The 9934-nt window shown below is 34.0% G+C and overlaps 1 long non-coding RNA gene across 1 annotated transcript; it reads right to left on the reverse strand.

The window, feature by feature from the left end:
• Nucleotides 1–4728: 4728 nt before the first annotated feature.
• On the reverse strand, nt 4729–8622 carry LOC143253310 (uncharacterized). The gene is made up of 2 exons (XR_013029498.1): nt 8352–8622; nt 4729–4895 (listed from the first exon to the last, which is right to left on the reverse strand). It is a non-coding gene; the product is annotated as an uncharacterized LOC143253310 (long non-coding RNA).
• Nucleotides 8623–9934: the final 1312 nt, after the last annotated feature.

Consider the following 9934-nt stretch of genomic DNA (forward strand, 5'->3'; position numbering starts at 1 on the left):
ACCCGGTAGCCTGGGTCTGTATTTATTTTGATCGAAATGAAAAAGGAGAATATTTTGATCCATTAGGATTACTTCCACATAATCTGAACATTAAAAAGTCAATAAAAAGAACTGACGTGGACTTACGACAAAAATAACTGCAATGACCATATTTATCTCTGTGTGTGGACAACCTTGTTTTTATTGTGTTTATGATCGTTGTTGACATGTGTCAAAACGAAAACTGCTATATAAACTGGGATCCAGAATTTTTCATTATAAATATGTTACTAAGTATCTTTAATAAGTTGTTCTATTAAACATAAAGTTCTAATTATTGTATAATATCATCATCTTTTAGAACGATTTCACTGGTCAGAAAATTTAATTAACTAATGAAATAGTTTGCTTTTTGATTTTTGAATTTCGCGCAAAGCGACACGAGAACTATCTACGCTAGCCGTCCCTAATATAGCAGTGTAAGACTATAGAGAAGGCAGCTAGTCATCATCACCCACCGACTACTTGGGCTACTCTTTTACCAATGAATAGTGGGATTGGCCCTCACGGCTGAAAGGGCGAGCATCTTTCGTGCGACGGGGATTCGAACTCGCGACCCTTAGATTACGATAATGAAATAGTGATTTAGAGAAATATATTTATTTTCTTTATTAGATTGAGGTGGAGAGCAAAGTAAGTTGACAGCAGTTGTTGCAAGTGATGATTTGACACACTACTGCTATTGTTGCCCCTTTATGAATTATTTGGCTCACAGCACTATCCATGTTATTTACATTAATCATTTAAAGGTTTCTGATGTCCAACTCAGTATGACTGATATCTTATTGTTTCCATCGTCTATTTATTAGTTAAGTGGCCAGCTGTTGAAAAGTTCAGAATACGATGGAATGTTTGTTATTCTAATTATCATGCAAGTACTAAATGAAATCCAGTTTCTCTCAAGTTACATTTTCATAGTCTTTTATACATAACAATCTACCACATGGAAATAACAAATTATAATGGGATTTGTACTGACTGTCTGAAATCGTCCTGCACCATCTTAATCCAGTGAATAAGTATCTAGTACTCGTATAAAATGAAGTCCAATTTCTCTCAAGTTACATTTTCATAGTCTTTTATACATAACAATCTACCACATGGAAATAACAAATTATAATGGGATTTGTACTGGCTGTCACAAATCGTCCTGCACCATCTTAATCCAGTGAATAAGTATCTAGTACTCGTATTACTTTGAATTAACATCTTTCACTTACGTGTTGAGCAATCATTTTTTATTGTCTTATCATCTTCTGTCCTCCTCTTTTCTTAATTTATGTAGAATGTTTGAATTATCTTTTCCCTCTCTTTTGATCATTTACATATTTTTGGTGATGAAAAGATCGTTGAGATAAAAAGAAAGCAATTCCATTTCTCTGTGTAGCAATAGATGTTTTTGTCCGATGAACAGTAATTCTATTTCCGAATCTTGTTTGTTTTTTCAATCTTAATGAATATACGGCATTTTATTATATCTATTTTACCTGATATAAAACTCAACTAAATAATTGTATAGCACATTTACAGACATACTAGCTATTTACAGGGTTACTTAACATGTAAACACATCACACCAGGCTCTATAACTACAATTGTATGGCTAAATTGTTTTTTACACATTCAACAGCGTTCTAATCATGAAGATCACGCCTATCAGATTAAGTTATCCTTTCTTCGTGCCAAACAAAAAAATAAACGTTTGGAAACATATGGTTGAAATACAATATTAAGATGAATATACGTTACACTAATTGGGACTTGGTCATAATATATAATTATAAGTAATTATCATCGGCCATTATCAACCTATTAGTAACTAATGGTAACGATGAGTTTATTATTGTGTGAAACTTGAACTTTTCGTCTTGTTTTAAACTAAGAGTATAAAACTGAGTCATACCTTAATGTTTAGTCATTTAACTTTCAGTGCATGTAAGTGTAAAGTAACTATATTTCGTACTTAAGAACTGCCATCCGAACCAACCATCACCTTTTAATAGTAAGCCTGGAATGAAGGGTCATTCTGAAAACCGGTGATTTAAAACTATTTTAATATATCATGGTGAACAAAACTTGGAAGAGCTTCTGGATCGAAAAACATGATGTAACATGATGATGAAATCTTTATTGATTATACTGTGGTGGAACCACAATGGGCACCATACCATCCTTTTTGTATCTACTTTTCATTGCAGAAATGGTATATTTAAATCATCTTGTAATGCATCATGCATCTACTTTAACTTGAACACTGTGTCATTGTATTTTATTGTGTTGTTAGTTTGACACAGTATTAAAACTAATGATTCCAACATCTCTTTTTGAAGATAAAGATACAATTGTGCTCGTTGTTTTATGTTTCACTGTTAATGCAATAATTAACTGATGATTCTCTTATTCAGCTAGTATGTAACATCGACTGAGAAATTTTCGAATAAATTATTTCCTCATCATCACATTCACATCTACAACTAATATTTCAAACATATTTACTTTACATTTACAACTTCACTTCTCCATGTTAGTTTTTATGGTCTCGGGTCAGCTCATGGGTTTCTTCCAGTGACCTACACTTTGAAATAGTGACAAACATCTTTTTTTGCCTAACCAAATCAACCCAAACCTTTTTGGATCCACATTAAGATGCCAGGCTAGCTCATACAACAGGTTTTTAAAGTTAATTTGCAAACGTTAAGTGAAAGTTGTGCATTAACAATAAATAGTAAAAAAAAACGTATCTTCAGGATAACAAATATAACAGAAATATACCTACTGTAATAAGTATCTTTAATAACAATGATGTTTCTAATGACAAAAAATCCAGAAATTAGACCCAATGTTGATGCTCTAAGCAATAGCAGTTTAAGAACAGTAATAGTTCTAATGAATATTACTTGTAATATACAATCTTTCACTGGAGATAAGGTAACTCTTCAAAGAATCTCAGGTTTAGCGTGCATTTACACGTCCTATAAGACTTTAATTCTCATGCTGTCTGATCTTCTTGTTTTAGAAAAGGTACCATACCACTGTGTTTGTGTAAACTACCATATTAGACGAGATAGTCTGCAATCTTGAGGTTAACTTGACCAATCAGCTAATATCCATCTTGCATGTTGGTAGCCTGAAGTATGTATACCTGGTATAGTATGTTGTTAAAGGACACTATGACTAAGCACAAATTCAGCCACCACCTGCTTGGACATTTCACTTTACCCATTTGGATAAATCAGTTTTCTTTGTTTGTCTTGAATTTCGTGCAAGGCTACACGAGGGCTATCTGCGATAGCTGTGCTTAATTTATCAGTGAATAAGGGAAAGCAGTTAGTCAACACCACCCACCACCAACTCTTTAGTTACTCTTTTACCAACGAATAGTTGAATTGACTGTAACATTATAATATCCCCATGGCTGAAGGGGCGAGCATGTTTGATGTGACGGGGATTCGAACCCGCGACTCTGAAATTACGAGTCAAGCGCCCTAACCATCTGACCATGCTGGGCCTGAATATGTCAAAGTACTGATGCTAAAACATGGGATGTTAATTTGGAGCTTATGTCACTTATTATCAGATATAAGCCTTCAGCTTTTTATAGTTTATTTTCATGTTTTGTTGATTTAATTGAAAACGATGTTGTGTCATCCTTGTTGAAGCTGCACTACTAGTGCACTGTTAAAAAGTTAGGCTGAAGTAGATACGAATCTAACAGTTTCAAGTTTCTAAACACAAGCGATCTTCTCTCACATACTCGTTTGTATGTTTTTGATAGTGGAGATTTAGGTACGATTTTATGAAAAATAAAACTGTCTGAGCTGAATATAACTCCTACCATGCCAAAAATTATATTAATGTACCCTAGTCCTGCTATTCTCTGAAACATGAGAAAAGATGATGCATCAACACTATCAATTCCCTTTAAAATCTTAAAGAACTCAATCGGATTTCCACTAACTCCTCGTTTCTTCAAGAGAAAAACAATTCAACAGATATTTAAAGAAATTCTTACTTATTGATTTTTATGTTTTAACCCAATCCTTTTTCACTAACTTCACCAACTACCATAACAGTCAATTTAAATTTCTTAAATTTATGATGCTTTTCTTAATTTTTATCTATAATCCACCTTCTCAGCCAACTTGGTTATTTACTTACAGCCATCTTTCTCATTCTATAAGAAATATGTTTATCTTTAACATCATACTCTCATAATAATTCAGTCGCCCATTGTAAGGCAGATAGTTCGTGTTGCATCCCTTCAAAATTTAATTTTTTTAAAATTATAATCAAAATATAATTATTCCTTATCTCTATTTGTAGTAAAACATCGAATCTTAATTTTTCCCAATTTCCACCCTATCAACAATTTATATATTAGAATAAAATTAAAATAACATTATTCTAGTGGGTTATTTGATCAATTCATGAAGAAAACCAGTCTTAAAAAATTCCAAAAATCTTTCTATTTTCAAATTTTGTAAAGGAGGTGAGGTAATGTTAAAAGACGCAAAAAATGCACATAAAAAGGCACAATTGAAAAGCTATATTTACCTTTCCAAGAACCAGTCAAATTATCATGCCAAATTTGGTGAAAATTGAAAATCCATGAACGGGGATAGGAAAGTAGTGGTAAAAAACGAAAAAACAACCATGAAACCGCAGAGCTGAAATTTAGTATGTACTTACTTATGGTCCCAATGAGCCTCTATATCAAATTTGGTAAAGATTCATCTGTGAGACGTGAGGTAGTGATAAAAGATACCCATAAAAACTGCAAAACAGAAAATGTGCATGTATCTCCCCATGGGCCTAATGGTCTTCCATGCCAGTGTTGGTAAAGATCCATCCACACTCTGCGAAGTAATTATATGGATATTCAACAGACTGCACTGTTATATTTATATAGATACTTCCTACATTACAATAATAATAATTAAACCTATCCCCAGAATTACTTCTAAACTCATATTCTGTACATAACTTTTCTTTGCCTATTATTATTTTTGCATTTAGTTTATCCTAGCCCTCACCACTCTCTAGTCTTAGTTTAAATCTCCCATTGTACCTGAGTTAATAGCCCTTACAAACAAGCCAGTACCTATCCTATTTAAATGTAAACCACTCATCCTAAAAGTTCCTTTCTCCCATTGAACTGATCCCACAAGTTCAGCCAGCCACTCTGTTCATCCTAGCATTTAGCCACAGTCACCTACTTATAACTTCAACTCCACAATTAATTCTCGGCCATATCCCTCACCAAATTAAGTCATGCGTTTTCTCTTTTTCCATCCTTTGTACTTAATAATTAGTTCTTCTCACCTATTTTTCTCCTACATCGTTAGTTGCTATGCATACGACAAACACTGTATCTTTGCTAGTCCCCTTTATTATATTTCTCACTCTATCAGTTATATCCTTACCCTATGAACATTTCTAATTGCATGATCTAATTCGCTTCTCCCTATATACCCCTATCCACATATCTTGTCAAGAAATCACCTGTAACTACCTCGAGTTTATCATCCAGATCCTTTCCTGTTCCTTTTGTTTTCCTTTCCTACAAGTTCAATAGTTCTTCGTCTACACAAGCCAAGGCCTGAAATCTGTTGCTCAGTAGAATAGGCTCATCGCAATTAAATTCACTACCTTTAGTCCTAATGGTACTTCTTCTGACTTCATGAAATTTGTTGTTATATGATGTAATTGTTTAATGCAAGAACTTAAGCTGCCTTTGCAATCCTCCCGCCATTTTCCATATTTTAAACTTTCCTTTATCTATTGTTTTACCTTAATCAGAATAGTCTCCACTTTTCCTCTAACTTGCAAACTCTCCATACAAATCACAAATGTTTACTACTAACTTAATTGAAAGTACATACTAGTCCCGAGCATCCAAATAAAAGTCACTCACTGCATTTATCACCACGGGCGTATGCGTACAAATAGATAGGATGAAAGCAAGGCAAAGTGGTGTGAAATTATGAAATGAATATAAAAATTATATACATACGCTGAATGAATAAAAAAAATAATTATGTTTTCATTTTACTGGGGGAGAGACATGCTCTAACAAACTGTTAACGCTTAATCCCTACAATAGTCTTAACCGTTATGTTTGTGACTTTAATGTGAGTCAGTGTCTAAATTAGCAATATAGATAGGTTCGTCAAAAACTAGTTAAGACAATTTATGGAAAACTCTTTAATACCCCTCTCTTCTTATTGTCAAAAGTCTACTTCGGACTATTCAACTGCTTTACAACTTAGTTGATAAGCCAAACTGCTTTTCTTGATTTCTATATACAGATTACTCTTGTTGTTGCATATTATAATTTATCCCGGATGAACCCCCAATTTATTATGTTACTTACGATTTCAAATACCCAGAAATGTTAATTTTAATTTAGAAGTTAATTGTATGTCAATATGTATCAAATTTATGGCCCCCGTGGCTCAGCGGTATGTCTGCGGACTTCCAACACTAAAAACCGGGTTTCGATACCCGTGGTGGGCAGAGCACAGATAGCCCATTGTGTAGCTTAATTCAAAAAACAAACATCAAATTTATGATATTTTCAAACAAGACTGATATATTCACTTTTCTTTCTTAGCACAAATATATTTTACTATACAAACAACAATAAAATTTATAATAGTGGCTATTACAAATAATGATTCATATACAAAACTTTTACAAACTTTCAAATAATATTAAGTCTTCTATCTGGTCTGGAACTGAATATTTTATTGACGTTCACGGAGAGTGAATTAATCTTACGTTGATATTATTACACCTCGCTTAATGGCTCGCCTAACGCCGTTTACAAGCTGACTTTTCTCCAACGAAGATACACCCTTGTGCAAATTAATTGAAACAAGACAGAAAATTACGATTTTTTTCAATTTTTTTGCTTTTTATTTCTGAGAATTAAAAAATTACTCACATATTAATACATGATATGACCGTCTTTATTTTTCAGAAGATCATTAATCCGCTTTGGCATCGAGTCCACGAGTTGACTGCAATCTTTACTAATTTTGGGATTGCGGTACCACACCTGAATTATGGCCTCAATTAGCTTATCTTTCGTAGTACAGTCTTTTCCCAGAAGTCTTTCTTTACAAATCGCCCAAAATTTTTCAATAGGATTTAAGTCCAGAGAGTTTCCAGGCCAGTCCAGTACCTTTATTCACGTTGTAGTCATAAAATTCTTCACAAGTTTCGATGTGTGGCAAGGAGCTAGATCTTGCTGAAAAATGTCAGATGCATCTGGAAATCTCTTTCTCAATTCTGGAACGACTCTTCTCTGCAAAACTTCGATGTACTGTGGTCCTCGCATCATACCTTCTGTGATATGTAAGCCTCCGACGCCATAGTAGTTGAAAAAGCCCCAAAACATCTTCTTCAAGGGATGTTTTACGAACTGATTGATGTGAGATTCTCGAAGTTTCTCACCTGGAGATATGCGAACATGCAGACTTCTTTGACCCTGTACGAAGAAATGAATAACTGAATAGCACATTCCTCCATTGTTTTTGCGTCCAGTTCTTGTATTTCAGACCCCATTCCTACCGTTTTTTCTTCATTGAGTTGGTAAGAAGTTGTTTTTTGACTGGTCTCCTTGCCCTTCTAACGCAATTTTGAATGACGTAATATTATATTTCTCAAAATTTCGTGATATATACCAAAAATAGATCGACCGTACTGCAAAACACGGCTAATGACGCCGTCTGTGTGAGAAAATGACTATTAAAGGAAATCAGCGGGTCCAGCGAGCCTACACCGGCCGCCATGCTGAAAATATTGTAAAATGACCATTTGTTTCAATTAATTTGCACAAGGGCGTAGTTAATGTCCCCGTAAAAATACCAACTTCCGAAGTTAGTTCACCGAAGTTAAATGGTTTTTTATGTCCGAAATCTATAAACATTTATGGCCAAATACATGTATGTGTTTTTTCCGTCTAGTAAGCATTTATTCAGAATTATAGCTTCCAAGGATTATAGTATACTGATTGTAGCAACGAACAATATTCTATTGTCTCTTGGCGCATTGATTTATAATATTTAGGCGAAGTTATAGAAAGTTCAATTGGCCCTACAATATTTAAAGATACGCTTGTGCTTTCGTAAAACACATGTTGTTGATTCTTACTCTCAAGAATTTGCTATAAAGTTAGAGAACTGGCGGGACTTGTACAATACACATTTAACAATATAAATTACAAACATTTCTAAATACATATTAAACTGAAACAAAGATAGATATTACAATAATATTAAATCCGTTACAATGTATAGTTCACTTACGTTATCCTTGAGTAACCACGGTTGTATTCTGCACTCATGATCAAGTGGTTAGAACACTCGACTCGTAATCTAAGGGTCGCAAGTTCGAATCCTCATCACACGAAACATGCTCGCCCTTTCAGCCGCAGGAGCGTTATAAGTGATGGTGATTTACACTATACATTGGGAAAAAGAGTAGCCCAAGAGTTGGCAGAGGTAGTATTGAGTAGTTCCCTTCCTCTAGACTTACACTGCTAAATTAAGGACGGCTAGCTCAAATAACTCTCGTGTAGTTTAGCGTGAAACAAACAAAAATCGTCTGCTCCTTTTTAACATTTCCGAGAATCGTCTGTTTTTGGTCAAAGTCCACTCAGACTGATTAAGTTACTTTAGAACTTCCTCTGATTAGACAGTTTATTATTTTTATTTCTTACAAAATTGTTAATCTCCCTCTAACATATCAAAATTGGGTCTTTCGCTGCCACTACGATTAACTTTGCGTTTAACTTTTCTCTCACTGAACCTCTCCTTTCTGTGACTTCATTTTATTCTGTTATTTTTCGTATTCTTGCTGTTACTTATACGAGTATCACTTAGGCCTCCTGGAAATATCTATATCCTCGACATCAATGGATTGCACTCGACATTCGATAGCTTCCACATTAATGAATTATAAATACAACATACGATTCTAACCGAGCTATGTAACTAAATTTGTTACAAACATCGCCTATAAAATAATTGCTTTTACCTCTCTTGTTATAAAAAGCACACTAAACAATCGTAAAATATTTACTCATACAATAAATTAATTAATGATAATTTCATTAAACAGTCTTTTGTTTTCTGACGTACATCTATTTTTATATTTTGCTGTTTCTTTCAGAAGGATTTTCTCCACTGAATCAAGGGCTGAACCTACAGGTAGTGATGCAGGTGATATTCCAAAGCTGGGCAAAGCACACTTAAGTGAAGTTATGAAGAACAAAAAAAAAAAAAAAGCTAAACTCCCACAGAATTTCCAGTATCATTATTAATGAGACAGGGTCCAGTGTGGTTGGCTTTCTCCCCGAGCACCTTCAATATATGGTACATACACTCACTTTAGTAGCAACCAATGGTGTAGGAAAGGTTTTGAGTGATCGTACATTCAAGAAAATATCCTAATCGGCAAAGACTTTGAAACAAATATGGACACAGAACCATAACAGCTCATCTCACACAACAAGAACTGGGTTAACTTGTTGTTGTTCCATGTGCTACACAATGGAGTTCATATGGTTAGAAGAATAATGAAGAGAAGGAGTTCAGTCAATAAAGTGTGTAATGAGCTATGCATCACTTGTTTCAACTTTTCAGACATAAACTTCATCAAATAATACATAATCGTCATACAATCTGTAGCAAGCACACTAGATTTAATTCAAAGTAAAACTAAGGACTATACACCACTACTTTTGCCAACATTTACTGTATGTTTGATAAAACTGAAATATATTTGTGGTAAACCATTTCAGACGGTTACACTTGTTAATTATTTGATTTCAAGAATTGAAAGTACTTTGAATCTACCTTTGTCAATGAGGATCATGTTCTCACGGCTG

The sequence above is a fragment of the Tachypleus tridentatus genome, chromosome 1, assembly GCF_004210375.1.
Source record: "Tachypleus tridentatus isolate NWPU-2018 chromosome 1, ASM421037v1, whole genome shotgun sequence".
NCBI lineage: Eukaryota > Metazoa > Arthropoda > Merostomata > Xiphosura > Limulidae > Tachypleus > Tachypleus tridentatus.